The sequence below is a fragment of the Dreissena polymorpha genome, chromosome 9 (assembly GCF_020536995.1).
Source record: "Dreissena polymorpha isolate Duluth1 chromosome 9, UMN_Dpol_1.0, whole genome shotgun sequence".
Classification (NCBI taxonomy): domain Eukaryota; kingdom Metazoa; phylum Mollusca; class Bivalvia; order Myida; family Dreissenidae; genus Dreissena; species Dreissena polymorpha.
Window position 1 is genome coordinate 41,198,507 of NC_068363.1, and position 25,044 is coordinate 41,223,550.

The 25,044-nt window shown below is 36.0% G+C and overlaps 2 long non-coding RNA genes across 5 annotated transcripts in view; both read right to left on the reverse strand.

Moving 5' to 3' along the window:
• The window catches only part of LOC127846404 (uncharacterized), a 50,851-nt gene that overhangs the window by 19,606 nt on the left and 6,201 nt on the right, over positions 1-25,044 (reverse strand). The window lies entirely within an intron of this gene.
• On the reverse strand, positions 151-10,765 carry LOC127846406 (uncharacterized). The gene is made up of 3 exons (XR_008033500.1): positions 10,362-10,765; positions 560-828; positions 151-414 (listed from the first exon to the last, which is right to left on the reverse strand). It is a non-coding gene; the product is annotated as an uncharacterized LOC127846406 (long non-coding RNA).

The window sequence follows — 25,044 nt, forward strand, 5'->3', positions numbered from 1 at the left end:
TAATTGAATCAACTGTTAAGGCAAAAGATGCACCATTAACGCACATGTGTGCTTTTTGTGAGTGCGTTTTTACTGCCATTCATGTGCATAAATTGTGCGTTTTATGTGGGTTATAACTGCGCTTAACGTGAGTTAAATGTGCGCTTTTTAAAATAAACAAGGGCTGTTTGTAAAACATGCATGCCCCCCATATGGGCTCTCCGTTGTAGTGACAGCCATTGTGTGAATATGTTTTTTGTCACTGCGACCTTGACCTTTGACCTAGTGACCTGAAAATCAATAGGGGTCATCTGCCAGTCATGATCAATGTACCTATGAAGTTTCATGATCCTAGCCATAAGCGTTCTTGAGTTATCATCCAGACACCATTTTACTATTTCGGGTCACTGTGACCTTGACCTTTGACCTAGTGACCTGAAAATCAATAGGGGTCATCTGTGAGTCATGATCAATCTACCTATTAAGTTTCATGACCCTAGGAATAGGCGTTCTTCAGTTATCATCCGGAAACCATTTTACTATCTCGGGTCATCGTGACCTTGACCTTTGACATAGTGACCTGAAAATCAATAGGGGTCATCTGCGAGTCATGATCAATCTACCTATCAAGTTTCATGATCCTAGGCCTAAGCGTTCTTGAGTTATCATCCGGAAACCATTTTACTATTTCGGGTCACTGTGACCTTGACCTTTGACCTAGTGACCTGAAAATCAATAGGGGTCATCTGCGAGTCATGATCAATCTACCTATCAAGTTTCATGATCCTAGGCCTAAGCGTTCTTGAGTTATCATCCGGAAACCATTTTACTATTTCGGGTCACTGTGACCTTGACCTTTGACCGAGTGATCTCAAAATCATTAGGGGTCATCTGCGAGTCATGATCAATCTACCTATCAAGTTTCATGATCCTAGGCCTAAGCGTTCTTGAGTTATCATCCGGAAACCATTTTACTATTTCGGGTCACCGTAACCTTGACCTTTGACCGAGTGACCTCAAAATCATTTGGGGTCATCTGCGAGTCATGATCAATGTACCTATGAAGTTTCATGATCCTAGGCCCAAGCGTTCTTGAGTTATCGTCTGACAACCACCTGGTGGACGGACCGACCGACAGACCGACCGACCAACATGAGCAAAGCAATATACCCCCTCTTCTTCGAAGGGGGGCATAAAAAGCTCACATTTAACTCGCTGAAAAGCGCAGTTTTAACCCACTTAAAAGCGCACATTTTACACACATGTGCGCTTTTATGTGGGTTATAACTGCGCTTAAAGTGAGTTAAATGTGCTCTTTTTAAATAAAAAAGCGCACATTTAACTCGCGAAAAGTGCACATTTAACGCACATAAAAGTGCACATTTAACACACATGTGCGCTTTTATGTGGGTTATAACTGCGCTTAAAGTGAGTTAAATGTGCGCTTTTAAAATAAAAAGCGCACATTCAACTGGCGAAAAGCGCACATTTAACCCACTTAAAAGCGCACATTTTACACACATAAATGGCAGTCAAAAACGCACTTATAAAAAGCGCACGTTTAACGCACATAAAGCGCACATTTATCCACAAAAAGCGCACATTTTCTTGTTTGTTTTTTTTTTGTTAAAAACTCACTCGGTAAGAAAAAGCGCACATAAAACACAGTGCCAATACAGCCACGTTTAACACACGCAAAACATACTTAAAACATACATTTCACACACTTTTTTGAGAAGGGTGCGCTTTAACAAATTTTCGTTGAATTAATTACACACACTTGTAAATGTTTCGTCCGATAATCGATACTTAGAAGGCTGATAATGGCAACCGACCGTAATCCTCGTGGACAACGTGAATTTCATGCATAATTCCGTTAAAACATTTATTTGACTCGTAAAGTGTTTAAACAAATTATCGTTGAATTCATTACGCAACTGTTAATATTTGTTGAAATCTCAAATGGCAATCATTAAATTTGAAATCTGAAACCCATTCCCGTAAGTCGATGTTAACGCGATTTTAATCCGAAACACACTTCCGAATGTTAATGTTACCGAAACGTTAAAATATTCTTGCTTCAAATTAGCAGTGCAAATTTATTTTGTGGCGAATCTTTTTATCAATTAAAAAGAGCGCGAAAATTATGCAGCATGTACAGCGTCGCATCATTTGGATAGAAAGCGTTGCATGTATTGAGCGTTTTAACAAGCACACACCTCGTCAGGGGATTAACGCACATTCAGAGGCAATATTTCATCAAATCTATAAATAGTCACTTAAAATTTATTTGATACTATAGAAAAATGGCAAGGTTTGTGTTTAAGAAATAATTGAGAGCTTTTATCCTAAATATTTACCAGAAAGTGATTTATAAAAACGGGATTATCGGGTAATAAAAAGCAACCTGAAAAGTAGTTAAAGTATACAGTAATACAGTCGGGTTGAAACGGATGTATTGGGGAATCGTTCAAGTCGGGATTTTACTTTCTGTGCATTCTATACATAGATGGTGACGTCACTGCGTTATCTGAAAGATCGTTTGTTGACACACTGCTATCTGAGCAAGAAGGTTTTAAAACAATATAAAAATTATATTTTTTTTAAATGACTGGGGGATTTTCTTGAAGAGTCATAGCGCACCAAATGACGTCTTTTGAGGCTGTTTTTCTTTGAGTTATAACGCACCGCAGAACGTGAATTGACACGTTAAACTTAAAAAAAATCAACGTTGGGAGGGGACACCCCTCCCGAACCACCCCTATCAGCCGCGGGGCGCCTGACAAAAATCCTGTGGAAAGCACTGGGCGTGCATCATCATCATAGCCATATACATACTTGAATCAAGTTTCAATTTTTTTGACTATGGCAGGGGATAATAACGTACAGTATGGTGGGAGTATTTCAAATAATAATTGGCTGACAAAACATGTATTTTCATTAAATATATATAAGGATGAAGCAAAAACTTAGTGTCTACTGTGACGCTGACCTTGAGGCAAATGAATGTTGTGGCATGCAAAATTTCATCATGATATAATGATCATTTGCGCCAATATGTTTTGTTATCCCATAAATCATAACAACAATATGAGATGGACACAAAATGCCCAGCAAATACACATGCATGGACAGTACACTGTAAATCAAATATAATCTGCTGCGTTATACAACGCGCTGCGGGGAATACAATTTAACGCTGGTGGGTCTTGGCTCCTGTTTGTTCTCCAACATTCCATTTTGTTCTCAAGCGTTTTCTTGACATTCAAATATAGTGGAGCCCAATTATAATTGATTAGAAACTTACCATTACTTGGGCATTTGACAGTTTAAGTTTGAATATCTTTTGTTTGATGCAAATAAAGGTGTGAAAAATAGCATGTGTCTATCAGTGTTTCACGCCCTTTTGCTGATACTTTGTATGTGCTATCGATCATTTGAATCATTGACAGCTTTGACAAGTTTTACAAGACATGTTTCACTTCATTGTTATTTGTAGACAATATGAATTAAAATATTGTACGCTTAAATGCAATTTAAAACGTAAAAGGCAAAGAGAAATCAAATAGGTTATCTAAAAAAGAAATATGTATACAGTTATTGATACAGTAGAGTTTATATGCTTGTATTGCCAAATGGTAACACAACCTGGCAATAATTTATAAGTATTAAAAATGAGCTCAGAGCTAATAACGCGAATCTGTTTATAATGCTGTCTTGTGGCTTGGACCACGTCATCTTTGTTATATAAGAGTTACAGTGCACTTATATTACCAGTAGATGCCCTTGGGCCATAATCATGGCAGGACACAAAAAGCTCATCAATAAAGCTACATTGAGCTAAAAATAATTGGCCACAATTGTTTCCTCAGTTTTCTGTATTTTTTAGATTTACCTTGAACTGATTGTGATTACAAATGTGTCCATGATAATGTATGCTTCTGCTTTGGTGCTAACTGGATCACTTGATTGGTAGACACTGCAGGGCCCTCAATCCATTTTAGGGGAAGCAGGTCGCTACCCATAGCAGGGGGAATTTTCGCGGCATTTTCCCTTTTTGGGGGATTTTTTACTTACTATCTAATTATTACATTTGTACATGTTTGCACTATATTCATTGCTTATTTCATAATTTAGTATGTTTGACAAGATTAAATTAAAATAGAATTGAGATATAATAATCATGAGACATATATCTATATAAAAAAATAAAAAAAAATTTTTTTTTTTTTAGGGAGAATTTTTCCCCGAAAAAGTGGAAAAAAGTATACTTTTCAGGGGGGGGGAATGCGGCCGAATTTCGGCCGTGGATTTGACAGATTGAGGGCCCTGCACTGAAACATTACATTTAAAACAAATTAATTGAGCAAATTAATCCTTCAGCTAGATTCTAATTATTAATAATTAATACTAGAAACGGTGAATAAAATATACATACTAAAAGAGGTCCAAAGGCTGATCGAATTAGGTTTTGGTATATGTTAGGCATTAATTAACATCAAGTATTAGGGACTTAAATGAATAAGAGGTCAGTTTCCTGTAATGTGTTGAAGAAAGGGTTGGTACATGTAGGTAGTTTTTTTTATATTATTAGTTGTGTTTATCAACAAGAACTTTTGTGAAAGCTAACTTAACTTACTTCTTAATTTCATCCGTGGAAAAGATATTCTTGAATGGAAATCATAGACCTGGATCCTAGTCTTAAATATAAAATATTTAACAACAAATTCAAATTCAAATAGTTGTTTCGCCCAAACCAAATATACATATGTATGTATTTATGTATGATATAAATGTTCCTAAAATAAAGGTTATTGATGATTGAAAGAAAATAAATAGATATGTAAGTTATAAATAAAATTGATTATTATAATATTTTCTGATTAAGGTTGAATTTCTTCAAAATTTGTATTGCAAATGAAAACTGTCATACCATGCTTAATATTAAAGACATGGTCCAGGATCTTGTTCTTACATGTATATGATTAGTGGTACTATTGGTAGATCCAATTTTTTTTGTTGTGTAATTGTATGCATTAGTGTAAGTGTTTTACCCAGAAGTGCACAGGGCCATAACAAAGTACATTAAAAACAGAGCATGATAATGGGTGGTTAAATCAAAAACGGCAAAAATAGTGCAAAAAGCCAGTTTAAGGGGGGAAATTATAATGACATTAGTGGTAGTCTGAGGGAAAAGATAAATATATAACAAGAGGCCCCAAAGGGGCCTGGATCGCTCACCTGAGAGACTTAGATGGAAAGAAACAAAGATTAAAACTCTTTAGCAAATATTTCAAATTATTATTATGACAAGACTGACTTTAAAAAAAAGGTGTTCCAAAGTATTCACAATAGGCCTATATAGAAAATTACCCCACCCACCCTGGCAGGCATGTTTTTAATACCCAGATTTTTTTTAAATATACATATAAGGAAAATGCTTCTTACAAACATATAGAGAAAACTGCCCCATCCCCTGGCGGCAATGTTTTTCCACTGATCACAACCACTTTCAAACTCATCCGACATATCAATAAAACCAATGTTTTGACCAAGTTTCATGATGATTGGCCAAAAAATGTTACTTTTAGAGTGTTCACAGGCTTTTTCAGTATATAAATATAAGGAAAATACCCCCCCCCCCCCCCCCCCCCCCCCCCCCCCCCCCGCCGGTCATGTAACAAAGATGGATCAAAACCATTTTTGAACTCAACCGTAGTATCCAGGAAACAAGGGTTGTTAACGTTGTTTCGTGAAAAGAAGAGGTTTGCTGTTTCGGCAGATATATACATATATGCGTTATCAGTAGTTTTGTGTGTGTGTGTTTAAATTTTTTTAAATAGACATTTGTTACCCGTTGCGACAAAGCTTAAATTATTTTGGATAAAAGTAATATGAGGACAGTAATTTAATAATGAGCATCAGCAAAAGAAAATGGAAGTACATTTTTCAACAAATTGTTGTCCAAATTTGAGATCATGAGATAAGCATCTCAGCATCTTATAGGGGATGACTGTTAACAATCTGTTTAGAAAGAACACTTTTAGATACTGAAAACAACCATATTTGTTCAAGAGATTGTGTTTTTATAAAATAGTTTTTGTATAATTAAATAAAATATGTTGAATTGTTTTCATATATCAAAGTCAGTTATAAAAAAGTAAATGAGTATGAGAATATGTACAGCTACTAGAAATTCAATATTGATCTTCTTTTATAGTACAAAACATCACTTGATCTTTCTTATAGTTATAAATGTGTGCAAATATTGAAGTTAACACACACTTAACATTTGAAAATGTATCACATCAAAACAACTACATGTATCAAACTATTTGTAATTTAAATGCACAAAAAATCTGTAGCATAAATATATTATTTTTGCAAAAACAAATGCAAATCAACTTTTCTTCAAACAGTTGTTTGTGCTTCTTAAAAGATGTGATAAGTTGTTGTTTTTTTACTACCAAATTGTTCACATTTTTTGACAAAGTGTTTTTAAACAACTGGAACAATTTTAGGACTCACCATGCATTGATATTTCCAACTGAAACAACAATAAAACCTAATAAAATCAAAAATCTTTCATAATCACACACAACTACTGACTAACTGAAAATTGTAGGGGTAAAACATTTCAAGTTGTGATGTCCTCTGTATCTTATGAATGGTTTCCATCTGACATCAACACAAAGGTCTTTGATGAAAGTGACCAGTTAATGGGGGTCAATTTCCAGGAGTGTTACACAATTACCACCTGGCAACAATGCAGGCACAGGAATAAACGAGTTTTATAGAGAGTTGCCTAGGACAAGTGAATGAAAAGTCAAATAAGATTCAAATGTAACACTTCTTGTTGTTTTATTGGTTTTACCACTATGTTAAATTTCTGCAAAGATATACAGTCCAACCCCTCTTAAGCAGCCAGTCAAGGGAAACGGCCAAATTGGCTGCTTAAGCAGGGTGGCCTCTTAAGAGGGGGTTGGGTCATAAGGAGTCTGGAGTTGATCAGTGCATGGCCAACTGTTCAATTTTTGTATAAACAAAATGGTAAATATGTGTACATATACTAAACAATGTATAGACTTATAATAATTGTATTTCTTCCTTTATAAAATCAGCTATAAAACAAAATTTTCATTAAAAAAAATAATATTCATCTTTTTAATCATCATCAATATCATCATCATCTTAATCCAGGGGTTCCGCTGTCGATCGCCATTGGCGCCAAATGGCGCTAAATTTTTTAATGTGGCTCCAATTTTTTAAAAGTGGCGAATTTCAAAAAATCGGTAAAATCCTATCCGAAAATGTACTGCGAGTCGAAAGCACGCGACCGAGCATCAGCGGCCAGCGTCTGTCAGTTGTAAATATTGATTTACGATGATGTAAGCGACCTACAGTGCAGAGTGCATTAGAAATCACCGAAGCGTGTAAGTGTTACATGTTTTTACTGTTATTGTCAAGTTTTATGGGGGTTATTATCGGATTAACGGCTGCTTTATGATATTGAGCAATAAGTTCAGTAACACGGGGACAAACTGTCACGACGATCAATAATTTTAATAATTATTAGGGCCGCTATTTCTTTGTTAAAATCAAAACCATGGGGCTGGCAAAAGCATTTAATTCCTCCACATCAACAAATAAAAACTTGTTTCAACAGGTATTTTTGAGCATTTCTGTTTAATAGATTCATTATTGTAATGTTCTTGGAAGGATATAAATTGATTAAGATAACAACAATTTCTGAATTAAATATAAAACATTCACTCGATGTACTATATTTCGGACATGTTAAATTCGGACATTTAAAGATAGGGACATTTATGAGTTGGTTTGATGTTGATAGTTTGTAAAAATATGTTTTATGTTATTTCAGGCAACTAGAATGGATTGTGGCAATTATCTGGGCCTTTCTGTCAGGAAAAATGCGTGAACAACAGTCATTTAATTGAACCTGGAAATCATCCACCACTAACAGAAAACTTGTTAACAACAGAAGCTGATGTATATCATGTCCAAAAGACCAAATATAACTGTTAAACAATTTGAAGTGAGATGCTTTATTTTCTGATTCCCTTTCAAATGATGAACATTGGTGTGATTTTATGTTTAAATAATTACTTTCGAAACATTTATGCAGCATACTGTTTAATACATTGATGTTAACATTATTATATTATTTTGGTTATCCGTGTTGTTTATCAAGTTGAAAAAAATGTTATTTATATACAAATAAAGCTTATTAAGACTTATAAAGGTATGACTTATGAAGGTACTTATTGTTTTCTTTATGAAATAACATACTTTTTAAAGTGATAATATAGTAAATGACAATAATGTAGTAAGGTTTCTTAAAATGATTGTTCTTATTAATAAGGTGGAATAACCGACAGTATTCACGCCGCAAAAAAGTGGCGACAACTTTTTTTGGGCCAGTGGAACCCCTGTTAATCAAGTCACTGAAAAAGAATCATTCTCATGATTCATTGTTTACACAATGCGTGTTGTATGGTCCCAATGCACTTAAGATGGGAACAGTTGTGAATCAGTTATGCGTGAATAACTCCCGTGTCACTATCAATCAATAATTTAATTGGTTTATTGCAGTTTTATGGCTTTGTAATACCTACCGCATGAATGGGTCCCGACAGTGATCTCCTCCACGATAAAATCGTGGCCAGTTACCTAAGAGATTGATAATAGCAACTTGGTGTAATCCTCCTGGCAATCGTGCTTTTCATGCATAAATTATAAAAACATTTTTTCGCCGCGTAAAGGGTTTTATCAAAATTAATATATTGAAATAATTGTAAATATAAAAACAAATATTAATGCTTTGTTTAATTCCCAAATGAGAATACCGTAATAATTTGTAATCCGAAACACACTCCCGATTTTTTATGTTAACGAGACGTTTACAAATTCTAGCATCAAAAAAGTCCTCATATATTTCCTTTGTCCCGACAAAAGCGCGCGAAAATTATGCACCAATGTACAATGTCACGTAAAAAGCGTGCGTGTATTGGTTTTTAGATAAAACCTTGGTTGCACAGAGAACATGTAGATCAGTTGATTTCGGCTTAAAGTTTCGTTGTTCTTTTTAACTTTTAATTGACCAATAATTGTCATAAATTGTGTGCTTGAAATAGTATGATTCAACAAATACAAATAATAAATTATAAATTAATAATCTCTGTTCCAGTAATAATAGGTGATATTCGCACCTGCGGAAACAAAAAGATCAAACGGTCGCATATTGCTTTTAACCCGATAACCCGATAATCCCCCGCTTATTAATTGCAATTTGCAAACTGGCTGTCAAAATGTTTATCTCACAACACGCTTCAGTACTACAGAGCCTAAACCGCAGACTGGAAGTATCCATTTTAGCGCCGTTGCGTCGGTGTAATTTTGCCAATGTACATGACTGACTTACTCGCGCGAGACTACTCACATGGGGGAAATTTAACATTTGGGATGCAAAATAGCTGGCCGCTGGCCGGAGAAACGGGTTACAGCTTAAGAGGGGTGCATTATATAGTGTTTATCGACGATCGTGGCACACACCGGCCGCCTACACGGGGCGACCGGCGATGAGGGGTGACCGGAAGTAGGGGTTGGACTGTAGATAACAATCATAAGTAATGGCAATGATTAATTTGAGTAATGCAATAATTATAATTAGATATTTGGGTTTGACATCAGGCTTTTTCCGCCCTATGCCATGGGTCCGAAATTCGGCCCCATTCCCAATGCAAATCTGGTTGTTTTTTTTCCAATTGAAAAAAAAAATCCCAATTCCCCCCCCCCAAAAAAAATAAACATTTTTTTTTTTTTTAACTTAAAATATATAAGTTAACCTGATCCGGTGTAGAAATTAGAAAGTGTTGCATAATTAAATTATCTATTGTCTTGAATTTGTTTTAAAAACTGTAAAATATATAAATGATTATTTAAGAATTTCCTTATTTTCCTCAAAATCCGGCGCTTCACATGATTTTTTCACCTCAAAAAAGGCCAGGCCTTTTCCCCAAATTCAGATTAAAAAACCTGCACTTATCTCACATGTTCATAATATTTTGTAAAATTTTAATAATAAGTTATCAAAATAGTCGTTATTTACCAGTTAACGGCTTCTTTGAACAAGGGCTGTTTGTAAAACATGCATGCCCCCCATATGGGCTGTCCGTTGTAGTGTCAGCCATTGTGTGAATACGTTTTTTGTCACTGTGACCTTGACCTTTGACCTAGTGACCTGAAAATCAATAGGGGTCATCTGCGAGTCATGATCAATGTACTTATGAAGTGTCATGATCCTAGGCAAAAGCGTTCTTGAGTTATCAGAAAACCATTTTACTATTTTGGGTCACCGTGACCTTGACCTTTGACCTAGTGACCTCAAAATCAATAGGGGTCATCTGCGAGTCATGATCAATCTACCCATGAAGTTTCATGATCCTAGGCGTATGCGTTCTTGAGTTATCATCCGGAAACCATTTTACTATTTCGGGTCACCGTGACCTTGACCTTTGACCTAGTGACCTCAAAATCAATAGGGGCCATCTGCGAGTCATGATCAATCTACCCATGAAGTTTCATGATCCTAGGCGTATGCATTCTTGAGTTATCATCCGGAAACCATTTTACTATTTCGGGTCACTGTGACCTTGACCTTTGACCTAGTGACCTCAAAATCAATAGGGGTCATCTGCAAGTCATGATCAATGTACCTGTGAAGTTTCATGATCCTAGCCCCAAACGTTCTTGAGTTATCATCCGGAAACCACCTGGTGGACGGACCGACCGACAGACCGACCGACTGACATGTGCAAAGCAATATACCCCCTCTTCTTCGAAAGGGGGGCATAAATATAAGAAACACTATTTACATGCGATATTTTTTCCCAATTGAGCCAATTTGGCGAATATTTTTTTCCCTAAAATGGGGGTTTTCACGACGCGAAATTCCCAAAATTCCAGATTGGCGTATTCCTAAAATGGAGCGGAAAAAGCCTGGACATTAATGTTTCTGAATCCATTACCAGTATCATCATAATCATCATAATCATCATCATTATCATCATCATCATCATCATCATTGTGCACCAACATTGGATTCCGCATTGCAACAGTTTACTAGAGTGTTAACATGGTTTTAATATAGTCATGTTATGAACACTGCCGCTACCCTGGTGGCCATGTTTTTCAACAAACCGTAACCATTTTCGATCTCAGCCAAGCTATCAATACAACAAATCTTCGGACCAAGTGCCATGAAGATTGGGCTATAAATCTTACTTCTAGAGTGTTAACAAGGTTTCTCTATAGCCATATAAGCAATGCTGCCCCGCCCCCTGGAAGCCATATTTTTCAACAGATCGAAACCATTTTCAAACTCAGCCTAGCTATCATAAAAACAAATGTTCAGACCAAGTTTCATGAAGATTGGGCTATAAATTTGACTCCTAGAGTGTTAACAAGGTTTAACTATAGCCATATTAGCAAAACTGCCCTGCCCCCTGGTGGCCATGTTTTTTTACTTATCCTAACCATTTTTAAACTCAACCGTCGTATCCAGGAAATAAATGTTCTGACCAAATTTCATGAAGATTGGACCAAAAATGTGACTTCTAGAGCGTTCACATGTTTTCACTATAAACATATAAAGAAAACTGCCCCGACCCCTGGCGGCCATGTTTTTTCACCGATCTGGACCATTTTCAAACTCGTCCGAGACATCAATGAAACCAATGTTTTGACCAAGTTTTATGATAATTGGGCAAAAATTGTGACTTCAAGATTGATCACAAGGTTTCTCTATAATAGCCATATAAGGAATACTGCCTCGCCCCCTGACGGCCATGTTTTTCAATGGACCAGAACCATTTTTGAACTCAACCAACATATCATTAAGACAAACATTTTGACAAAGCTACATGAAGATTGGGCATCAAATGTGACTAATCTACAGTGTTAACAAGTTTTTTCTTTGTTTGACCTAGTGACCTAGTTTTTTACCCAGCATGACCCAGTTTCGAACTCGGTCGAGGTATCATTGGGACAAATGTTCTTACCAAGTTTCATGAAGATCGGACAATAAATGTGGCCTCTAGAGTGTTCACAAGGCAAATGTTGACGACGGACGCACAATGCCCGACGCACGACAGACAACGGACAAAAGGCGATCACAAAAGCTCACCATGAGCTCAGGTGAGCTAAAAACAAACACACTTAAGAGTTATTGTTGTGTTATTGATGTATTTAATCAGGGGTGTGATTGAGGTGAAGTTTGAGGAGAGGAAAATTATGTAAACTGATTTTGTATACTTGAATCGCATGCATAACACAATGACAAACTTTAAAACAGACATTAAAATAAACACCATCATAAACTTATGAACAAGAATGAAGATTTCTATATGAAAACCCTTTTAACTTCATATTTAACATATTATGCAAAGTAACCAATTTGTTGCAATAATCTAACTCCAAGCTATTATTGACCCTCTGGGTCGCTACGAGTTGCAACTGGCTAGGGCATGTTTCATGTCAAGTCTGCCTCCCTGTATTCAGGCGGCACTTTAACACACGGACGGACAGACGAAGCGGCGACTATATGCTCCCTCCCAAAAAAATTTTGGGGAGCATAAAAATTATATAAAAGGGGAGATAATTAAAAAACTAAGGTAGATAGAGTTATGGTTCTTGGTAACAGCACTTCTCCTAAACCATTTGTTTATATTTAAAGTTTCAAGTAAATCCCTTGAGTAGATTTAGAGTCATGCTCCGGACAAAAATTTACTTTAAAAGTTATACAAAGGGGAGATAATTCAAAAACTAAGGTAGATATAGTTATGGTTCTTGGTCACTGCACTTCTCCTAGTTGCCATCTGATTATATTCTAAGTTTAAAGTAAATCCATTGAATAGATTTGGATTAATTCTCTAGACAAAGATTCTGACGGACGCACAGACAGACGGACGGACGGACTGACAGGACCAATTACTATATCCCCTCTGAAAAAAAATTCGGCGGAGATAACAAGAGCTTGTCACAGTAGTGCCAAATCCCCGCCAAAATGTGTTTGCTTGAATGAAAACATTATTTTGTTTTAGGGAGTAGAATAATATTTGTTAAACATGGCACCTGTGTTATCTATTTATATTTCAGGGATCAATTCGTTATATAGTGTTGGAGATATGCTGTAGAGAATAACATATATCAGGGGGTTTTTTTACTAAGAAAGTGACGCCGATATTCGGCGTCTTCCCCTACCATAATTTTTTCCCCTAAAAATACCATTTCCCCTCCAAAAATATAATTTTTCACCAAAGTATAATATTTTACCCTCAAGGAAATGTTTTTTTCTTTTGGGAAGTCGACACTTATCCAATTTGTACCATGTACAACAATCTCGCTCTCTCTCTCTCTCTCTCTCTCTCTCTCTCCTGACGAACACTCAAATCTGGGAATCCCAGTGATTCTATATACAGCTCTTAAATTACGTCATGGAAACCGGGCAACTAATCGTATTAATCATGTGACTATTTTACTGGATTCCGGTCTTGCGCGAGAAGGGTGTTTCGTCAATTAATTACCGGAAACCAGTCGAATTTTCATCCGGGTTATGTGAAAGCCAAGATATAAACGTTAAAACAGAAAAAAAAGTCTCACAATTGGTGTTCATACACGAACAAAATAAAACGTTCGGACTCGGGGAAAAAATAATTGTGTTGACGCATTTTTTAAGAATGAATCATCAAAAACCGTTGAAACCCAGCAGGATTCGGAGGTGCATGTAATCAACATCGATTAATACTGTCGGATTATTGTGAAAGTGAAAGTAGACAATCGGCAGCTGCCAATACTGTAGCAGATCTAGATCGTCAACCCATTCATCATGAAATTGAAATCATAGTATTGACATCGTTCCCCGGCCCCAGTTGAAAACATTTCCCATTATTAGATCTACACCTGCAACTTTATTTAGGACTTTGACTTTAATAATATACTTGTTCATGTGTTTAAGAACAAAAAGGTCAAAGACATGCCTCTTTTTCTAAAAAAAAACCTGAAGTCTGTAGGTGAGTTATAGACATTGAAATGAACAGTTTATATTTTTTCCCCAAATATGTCTCTTTCGCGCTTGATTTTCCCCTTTAACCCAGCATCCAGCGTCTTCCCCTTTTTCTAAAAAAAACCCCTGTATATGGAAATGAAAGAAAGAGAGGTAATTAAAAAAAAGAAGACTATAAACAGTTACTGTTCTTGATCACGGTATTTTTCTTTAAACTCATCTATTCATTTTACAGTGAATACTTCAGTGTTCAAATTAAAATATTATTGTAAAATTAGATAAAGAGAATTATTAAAAACAGAAAAGCTAAAATATTTACTATGAAATTAAATTAACAAGGGTTGTTTGTAAAACATGCATGCCCCCCATATGGGCTCTCCGTTGTAGTGGCAGCCATTGTGTGAATACGATTTTTGTCACTGTGACCTTGACCTTTGACCTAGTGACCTGAAAATCAATAGGGGTCATATGCGGGTCACGATCAATGTACCTATGAAGTGTCATGATCCTAGGCAAAAGCGTTCTTGAGTTATCATCCGAAAATCATTTTACTATTTCGTGTCACTGTGACCTTGACCTTTAACCTTGTAACCTCAAAATCAATAGGAGTAATCTGCAAGTCATGATCAATCTACCTATGAAGTTTCATGATCCTAGGCGTATGCGTTCTTGAGTTATCATCCTGAAACCATTTTACTATTTCGGGTCACCGTGACCTTGACCTTTGACCTAGTGATCTCAAAATCAATAGGGGTCATCTGCAAGTCATGATCAATCTACCCATGAAGTTTCATAATCCTAGGCGTATGCGTTCTTGAGTTATCATTCCAAAACCATTTTACTATTTCTGGTCACCTTGACCTTGACCTTTGACCTTGTGACCTGAAAACCAATAGGGGTCATATGCGGGTCACGATCAATGTACCTATGAAGTTTCATGATCCTAGGCCCAAGCGTTCTTGAGTTATCGTCTGACAACCAGCTGGTGGACGGACCAACCGACAGACCGACCGACAGACAGACCGACATGAGCAAAGCAATATACCCCCTCTTCTTCGAAGGGGGGCATAAATATAATTTTAAATTATAGATAAATAAAATATATATAAATAAAATAAAAAATATAAAAAAATATATAAAATAAAGGGAGATAATTCAAAAACTATGGCCGAAAGAGTTATGGTTCATGTTCACTGCACTTCTCCTAGTTGCCATCTGTTTATATGTTAGGTTTCAAGTTAATCTCTTCAGTACGTTTAGAGTTACAGGTATGCTCTGGACAAAAAATTTTCTTTGAAATAAAATAAAGGGAGATAATTTAAAAACTAAGGTAGATAGAGTTATGGTTCTTGGTCACTGCACTTCTCCTATTTGCCATCTGTTTATATTCTAAGTTTAAAGTAAATCAATTGAATAGTTTTGGAATTATGCTCTGGACAAAAATTCTGACGAAAGGACGGAGGCACAGACGGATGGTACCAATTACTATATCCCCTCCGAATTTTTTTTCGGCGGGGATAACAAGACATAAACAAGGGCTGTTTGTAAAACATGCATGCCCCCCATATGGGCTGTCCGTTGTAGTGGCAGCCATTGTGTAAATACGATTTTTGTCACTGTGACCTTGACCTTTGACCTAGTGACCTGAAAATCAATATGGGTCATCTGCGAGTCACGATCAATGTACCTATGAAGTGTCATGATCCTAGGCAAAAGCATTCTTGAGTTATCATCCGAAAATCATTTTACTATTTCGGGTCACCGTGACCTTGACCTTTGACCTTGTGACCTCAAAATCAATAGGGGTCATCTGCAAGTCATGATCAATCTACCTATGAAGTTTCATGATCCTAGGCGTATGCGTTCGTGAGTTATCATCCGAAAATCATTTTACTATTTCGGGTAACCGTGACCTTGACCTTTGACCTAGTGACCTCAAAATCAATAGGGGTCATCTGCGAGTCATGATCAATCTACCCATGAAGTTTCATGATCCTATGCGTATGCGTTCTTGAGTTATCATCCGGAAACCATTTTACTATTTCGGGTCACCGTGACCTTGACCTTTGACCTAGTGACCTCAAAATCAAAAGGGGTCATCTGCAAGTCATGATCAATCTACCCATGAAGTTTCATGATCCTAGGCGTATGCGTTCTTGAGTTATCATTCAAAAACCATTTTACTATTTCTGGTCACCGTGACCTTGACCTTTGACCTAATGACCTCAAAATCAATAGGGGTCATCCTCCAGTCATGATCAATGTACCTATGAAGTTTCATGATCCTAGGCCCAAGCATTCTTGAGTTATCGTCTGACAACCACCTGGTGGACGGACCGACAGACCGACCGACCGAGAGACCGACCGACCGACATGAGCAAAGCAATATACCCCCTCTTCTTCGAAGGGGGGCATAAAAAAATTGTGGACACACTTTAATTATTCTTGTAAAATGTGTTTCTCTTATTATCAAAATACTCTTATATTTTACCTAATGTACAATTATTTTTATAATAAATACATAAATTATATATACATACACACATGTTATAAAATGTAAACTACTATTTTTGTTAAATAAATCATTAGGCCACGACTATTATATTTCTTGGTTTACAAAACCGCTGACCCAAATTTTTGGAAAAAGAGTGAAAAAAATCGGAAAATCGTCTTTTTTTAAAAACATTTTATTCCCGACCGCACTGAAAAACGAGTGAAACAAGAAAAAACAAGGGCTGTTTGTAAAACATGCATGCCCCCCATATGGGCTCTCCGTTGTAGTTACAGCCATTGTGTGAATATGTTTTTTGTCACTGTGACCTTGACCTTTGACCTAGTGACCTGAAAATCGATAGGGGTCATCTGGGAGTCATGATCAATCTACCTATCAAGTTTCATGATCCTAGGAATAAGCATTCTTCAGTTATCATCCGGAAACCATTTTACTATTTCGGGTCACCGTGAACTTGACCTTTGACCTAGTGATCTCAAAATCGTTAGGGGTCATCTGCGAGTCATGATCAATGTACCTTTGAAGTTTCATGATCCTAGGCATAAGCGTTCTTGAGTTATCATCCGGAAACCATTTATTATTTCGGGTTTCCATGACCTTGACCTTTGACTTAGTGACCTCAAAATCAATAGGGGTCATCTGCAAGTCATGATCAATGTACATATGAAGTTTCATGATCGTAGCCATTAGCATTCTTGAGTTATCATCCGGAAATCATTTTACTACTTCAGGTCACCGTGACCTTTGATATAGTGACCTGAAAATCAATAGGGGTCAAGGGCGAGTCATGATCAATCTACCTATCAAGTTTCATGATCCTAGGCATAAGCATTCTTGAGTTATCATCCGGAAACCATTTTACTATTTCAAGTCACCGTGAACCTGAAAATCAATCTACCTATCAAGTTTCGTGATCCTAGGCATAAGCATTCTTGAGTTATCATCCGGAAACCACCTGGTGGACGGACCGATCGACAGACCGACCGACATGTGCAAAGCAATATACCCCCTCTTCTTCGAAGGGGGGCATAAAAAACTATCCGGTTTGAGTACAGTTGCGAATTAAATCAAGTAAGCACAATCAACGATTGGTTCACATATATTTCAGAGTTCGGGATATTTTTCAATGTGGCACATTATGTACCAGCCCTTTTATGGGCACTTCTCAACATTTATTTCGGGTAAAAATTACAGACAATAGGAAAATAAGCGTCAGTAAAATGCCGACCCCATCAAAATTTCTTTCCGAGTCCGTAACGCAACTATATTGTTTAACATGTTAATTATATAAAACAAACCCGATATAGTAGATAAAAAAGTATTACCTTGCAATTTGATAATTAGTATAAATAATCCAATAAAACACTGCCATTATTTACAATATATGTGTTTAGGAATTTTGTAAACACGTCTGCCATAGTTCATAGGAACTGTACAGAAAGTTTGGAAATCAGAACAAATCAGTATATCTCCGAAAATAATTGATAAGTGTATTTGTCGTTCAAATGCTTAGGGCCGAGTAATTTCGGCAAATCAGAACTCAACTCGCGTAAAACACTAGCTCAATTAACCGTTAAACTCCGCCTCCGTTCTCTGAAAAGATTCGAAGGCAAAGTTATGCACGTGCTATTATTAAATTAGAGGATTGCAATTGAGAAACAAACATACCATTGGTTTGGCATGTTGACAAAGGAAGCCAATTTTGTCGGCGCGAAATTTGTCGCTTTATTGCTTCAGACAGAAAGCGGCTTTCCTTTGATGACGTCAAACTGTCAATTCACACCGACTGCAAATTTTCGGAAGACTTTAACTGACTCCTTGTTACAATTCCAGTAAAAACACTTGCTAACATTAAACTTTGGATTAAATTATCAAAATAAAGCAAAAGCGAAGTTGACAAATATTATTAAATTAATTCGCGTCAGTTCAAATAAGACGTTTTGCGTGGTAAATCAACAAGTTTTCATGACAACAACAACTTTAACAAACATTACCGCGACGACGCTGGGATCAATCTACCTCGATTTTTTTTCATGGACGATCTCATGAGTCGAGTAACAGCAAACACATAATTTGTGTATGAGTAGTTTATCTTATATAAGATTTATGCAACGGGCATTGCATTGCTTAATGGTGCGCATCGAATTACGGAAATGAAGCGCAGTTTTTTGTTTTAATGGGAGAAGAAGGCATGTCATGAATTTCAAAATAATTTTTTGTACCAATAGAAAAAAAAGTCGTGGCCTTACTCTTGTCTGTTAAGCTTATGTCAAAAACCATATAAAATAATAAAAACCATAAAAGTATTGTTTCAAAATTGTGTTTCTTTCTGCATCAGATCAATATGTTTAAAGTTCTATGAATTATAAACATTTTCTAATTTTGTCTTCACATTTATTACATTTTTAACAACTTGTATTAAGATTGAATTTAGGATTAACATGAGTTACTCCCTTTTAACTATTACATTTTTCATAATAGTTCAGTTTACTTGTGTGAGTCATTTATGTGTTAATTATTATAAGCAGGCCTTGACACTAACATTTTCACAAGGGTTCCCGGAGGGCACCCTACTTTCAACTTTTGGTGACCCTCACCCAAACTAGGGTTCCCTCCTGTTTCCAGGCACAGCGTAGGGGCAAATAAGTAAAAGAAGCATACTAGTACCCATTTTTATTAAGATGATACCCCTCTGTACGTTATGTATGAAGTTATATGGGTCCGTTATGACTCTTTTAAGTAAAAAGCTATTAAGTCATGGATAACGACATTTATTTCATTGCTGAACACTTTTTCTCACGCATACATGTAGATAGGCATAATCCCAACTCGATTGATTCCCCAATGCATCCAAATCAGCCCATCTCGTATCAATTACTGCAAACTTACTTCTTTTCCCGTCGCTTTTCATAGCCAGATTATCCCGCATATTCTATTTTTAATACTAGTAAACTCAAGAATTTCATAAACATAAACATTCGCCTTTTTTCTTTAGTAGCAAATGTATTTTGGCATATGTGACTATTTAAAGATGTGATGAAATAATGTCCAATCGGGACGGGGTTTTCCAACTGAACACACGTATGTCGTCTGACTTTCTGTTCAATAAATACACCCACACTTTTCACGTGACGTTGTAAATGTCTGCATATTTTTTGCACTTTTTACAGAGACAAAGAAACAGCAGAAATACACGAAACACTGTTTATTTGAAGCTAGAATTTGTTTATGTCGCGTTAACATTAAAATTCAGAAGCCTCTTTCTGATTACAAATTTATTTTTACCAATTTGAGTATTTGACAAAACATTTTCATGGTATGTAATGAATTCAACTTTAATTTGTTAAAATTCTTTACAAGTCGAATAAATGATTTAACTGTATTTTGCATGCAATGCACAATTTTCACGTGAATTATACCCGGTTGCCATCATCAGTCTTATAAATAACTTGCCATGATTTTATCATTAAAAGTGTTAACCTAGGGACCAATTGTGGTAGGTGACAACGAAAACAAACTGTAAAAAAACACACACACTTATGGCATGTACGTCATTTGTCGTCGGCATAATTTTACTGCAGGAAGTGCAGGCCTACGAGTGCTGTGGCTCATGCAAAGCGTGCGCTCTCATTGGCCAATATCGATTGTCCAATACAACGACGCTCCGCCTAGCATAGTTACAGTACACTCCACGCGTTTTCCCCAATTTCCCTCCATACTCCGCGGTGATTGACCTGAAGGGAGATTTAAAAAATCCCGCCAGACGCGGCGTTTGCATGATTTTGGACACAGCGGTTAACGATCGGCAAAACTGATTAGACCACGCGGCGGCCCTCGGCGTTAGCAACGCGGGGAAAACTCCGCGTTTTACGAGATCACCATCAATTTAATTTTGTTTGACTTCCTGATTTTCAAATAAAATTACATTTATTACAAATACATACATGTACATGTAGTATAATATTTACAATTAAAAAAAAACAACCAAGATAGAACGATCCCGACATGATTGTAGAAGTAGTAGTTGTTGTATAGAAAACTCGTTGATTTACGACAAACAAAACGTCGTCTTTTAACTAATACTTACCAATTAATATAAACACAGTTTGCAACATTGTTTTTATTTTGATAATTTAATCTCAAGTTTTTATGTTAGCAGGTGATTTTCTATACTGAACATGTAAACAAATGACTAAGGACCCTAAAAATCTTGCAAATCTGTGTGAATTGACAGTTTGACGTAATCAAAGAAAAGCCGCTTCCTGTCTAAAGGCATAACTTACTCAAGTAAACACGTTCAACCAATGCATAAGGAATGGTTTTAATTGTCGGAACAAAGTCAATTCTCTGCTCGCTAATGCATTTATTTTCTTTTTGAAGTTAGGTTATTCCATTGATTGCTAAAAGAAGGTGGTAACTATTGAGTTGATAATTGCATTTAATATTCACAGTTGTATTCTTGTTGCGTCGACATTCAAAACAATGTTTACCAGTAATTATGGACCAAATCGGCAGAGTGACATTCACACATGTTAATCCGTTTTGTCAAAACACCGTCAAACATAACGTCAAACACTTAAAATCCAGTTCCGCCTAGATGTCTTCTTTAATCAGTTTACAGTACACTTACTGTTAAAATATTTCTCTACTAAAACACCGTAACGATAAAGATTTGCTGTGTATGATTTGAAATTATTTTGGAGGAAATATCAACTTATTCACGATATAATTTTGTTAAAAAATACCAAAGAAACTTTTAACCGAAATCAACAAAATTCAATGTTCTCTGCGCTATAAAGTTTGTATGAAAAAAATCAATACACGCACGCTTTGCAGGAGTATTCCTTGTACATTGCAGCATAATTTTCTCAGCTTTTGTCGGGAAATATACATGATGACTGTATATTGGAAGCATTTGTAAACGTGGTGTTTACTTTAAAAATCGTAGTGTGTTTCGGATTACTAATTATTATTCTCATTTGGAATTTTTACGGAACATTTATTCTTGTCTTATATATGTTATGATTAAATATTAATTTGTCAAATGTCTTATATTCATTCATATTGTAGACGTACCTGTGAATTAAAAAACATAATTTTTATGCGTATTAATTTTTTATACAATTATCTTTTTTTTATACATGTACTACAGTATTTAAACAATTTATTATAACAATGTTTTTATTTTTTGGCATGCCCAGTAGCACACTGCTAACGCGGCGTTGCGCTGCGGTCACTGATAAGAACGGAAATTGTCTGCATTTACCGACAAGGCTAAAGTAATACACGCCGCGGGAATTAGCAAACGCGGCATAACGCCTAGCGTTTTATCGAGTACACCTCGCTCTCTCAACGCCGCAAGAACACTCGCTAGAAGAAATAACCCCGCGGAGGGAGCGTGTTTTTTGGGGAAAACTCGTGGAGTGTACTGTAAGAGCAGACTGACTTGCAAAACCCGCTCTTAACATTAGCTGTCCTATAACGCGAACAACTAAAAATACAGTACACTCCACGCGTTTTCCCCAATTTCCCTCCATACGCAGCGTGCAGTAATGCCAAGGGAGTTTAAAAAATTTCGCGATACAATCGGCAAAATTGATAAGCCGACGCGGCGGCCCTCGGCGTTGGCAACATGGGGAAACTCCGTGTTTTATGAGATAACGACCAATTTAACTTTGTTTGACTTCCTGATTTTCAAATAAAATTACATTAATTACAAGTACATATTACAAGTACATATATATATTTATTTAAATATATATAATATACCATTAAAAAAACAACCAAGATAGATCGATCCCCACGTGGTTGTAGAAGTAGTTGTATAGAAAACTCGTTGATTTACTACAAACAAAACATCGTCTTTGAACTGATAGTTACCAATTAATATTATCACAGTTTGCAACATTGTTTTTATTTTGATAATTTTATCCAAAGTTTTCATGTTAGCAGGTGTTTTTTTGTATACTAAACATGTAAACAAATGACCGAGGACCCTATTAAAAGTCTCGAAAATCTGTGTGAATTGACAGTTTGACGTTATCAAAGGAAAGCCGCTTCCTGTCTGAATGCATAACTTACTCAAGTAAACACGTTCAACAAATGCATAAGGAATGGTTTTAATTGCCGGAACAAAGTCAATTCACTGCTCACTAAAGCATTTATTTTCTCTTCGTAGGTAGGTAATTCCATTGATTGCTAAAAGAAGGTGGTAAGTATTGAGTTGAGAGTTGCATTAAATATTCACAGTTGTGTTCTAGTTGCATCGACATTCAAAACAATGTTTACCAGTAATTATGGACCAAATCGGCAGAGTGACATTCACACATGTTAATCCCTTTTGTCAAAACAACACATAACGCCAAACACTTTATCCAGTTCCGTCCAGATGTTCTCTTTGATCAGTATACAGTACCATAACTGTTTCAATAATTATTATACTAAAATACCATTTGAATTGAAATTAATTTGGAGGAAATATAAAATTATTCGCAATATAATTGTGTTTAAAAATACCAAAGAAACTTTTAACCGAAATCAACAGAATTCAGTGTTCTCTGCACTACAAAGTTTGTATCAAAAAATCAATACACGCACACTTTCCATGCTTTTCACGCATAAACCTTGAACTTGTACATTGTAGCATATTTTTCGCGCGCTTTTGTCGGGAAATATACATGATGACTGTATATTGGAAGCATTTGTAAACGTCGTAAAAATCAGAAGCGTGTTTCGGATTACAAACATTTATTCTCATTTGGAAATTAAACGGAACATTTATTCTGGTGTTATATGTGTTATGAATTACATATTAATTGGTCAAAACGCTTTACGTGTCGTATATACATTCACATTGTTGACGTACCTGTGAATAAAACCATATATGAATTGTTTATACAATTATCTTTATTTTTATAAGCCACAGTATTTAAACAATTTTTAATGACGTTTTTATTTTTTGGCATGCCCAGTAGCCGGCGGTCGCTGATAAGAACGGAAATTGACTGCATTTACCGACTAGGCTAAAGTAAATCACGCTGCGGGTATAGCGAACTCGGCGGAACGCTAAAACGTGGAGTGAGCGCTTTTTGGGGGGGGGGGGGGGGAAACGCATTGAGTGTACTGTACACTACTTACTGTTTCTGAATTTCTTCTTATAAACACCGCAAGAAGTAAAAGATAATTTCGCTGATTCAAATGGTCAATCAATACAAAGTGGTTCTATAAATTTAGAGTTCCCGGAGGATCACCCAGCTTGAAAGAACTGTCCTATTGATCTTTCACTTACATCGTACCTTCTATTCAATTTTATTTGTTGTAACATTTGCAATATCAAAATATTTTCCTTTCTGGTAATTTATTAGTTATTTTAAGATTAATTAATTAGTTTGGAGACATTTTGAAGGTGGAAGGGACTGTGCTGAATAGGTCAGTGTTACTAATATCAGGGCTCTAGAAAACGCTTATTCAAGCGTAGCATAAATTAAAATTAGGCCTATTTGAAACCAATTGGGATTCCCCCCAGACTCACCTTTTTGAATAACTGGAATCCTCAGGTCAATCCATTAACAAACAAAACCTTTAAAGCAACCTTCAGGCCTTTTTCTGTCCATTTTGGGAAAAAGTACCTAGCCAAATTGGGATTTTCCGAGTCGTGAAATCTTCCAAATTGGGAATAATTTTAATCGACAAAAGCATTATTTATGAAAAAAATTCTTATTAAATCTAATGCTTTCATGCATAGCTATTGCCCAAAAATGCTAAGAAAGTATTAAACTGGTTTTTTTTACCATGCAACAGTCATTGTCCACTGCTAACTTAAGTGTGTGTGTGTGATAAAAAAAACACACACTTTGTTATGCTTGAAGTTCAAAATAAAATACATAGCTTGATATGTCATTAAGAATTTTTTATGAATATTCACAGTCAAGGGACCTGCATTCAACATATTTTTATTCAAAATTCAAGTTGTCAAATATCTGAAGGCAACCATTTTTTGAAACACAAAAGTAAAGCTGAACATCATAAATGTACAGTATTGAAATATTAAGAAGCTACAAAGGGTAGTGACTCTGAATCTGGCAGTGGCAAATGTTCATCACTTGCTTCCTCAGAAACCCCTTCTGGGGAACACAAACTGGCATTCTGACTTGGACTACTGGGAATGTTAATGGGCGAGTCAGATTCTGGGTTAGTTGCCATAATCCAACTCTCAGCTATTGACCATCCTTGAAGAGCTGTACGTATGTACCCATAAAAGCTCAGAGCATTCAAGAACTAGATTCTGGGTGGTATAGTACAAAAAAGGCCGTTTCCTAAAAAGGCCTTCCCAAAAAGGCCGCATAAGTGAACCAAAAAGGCTATACAATATTTTTTATTATCATTGAATAGTTATGCTGAATATAATTATCACATGTATTAAATAGTCATAACTTTTTGATTATAGTCTACTTCAAAGCCGTTAATTTTA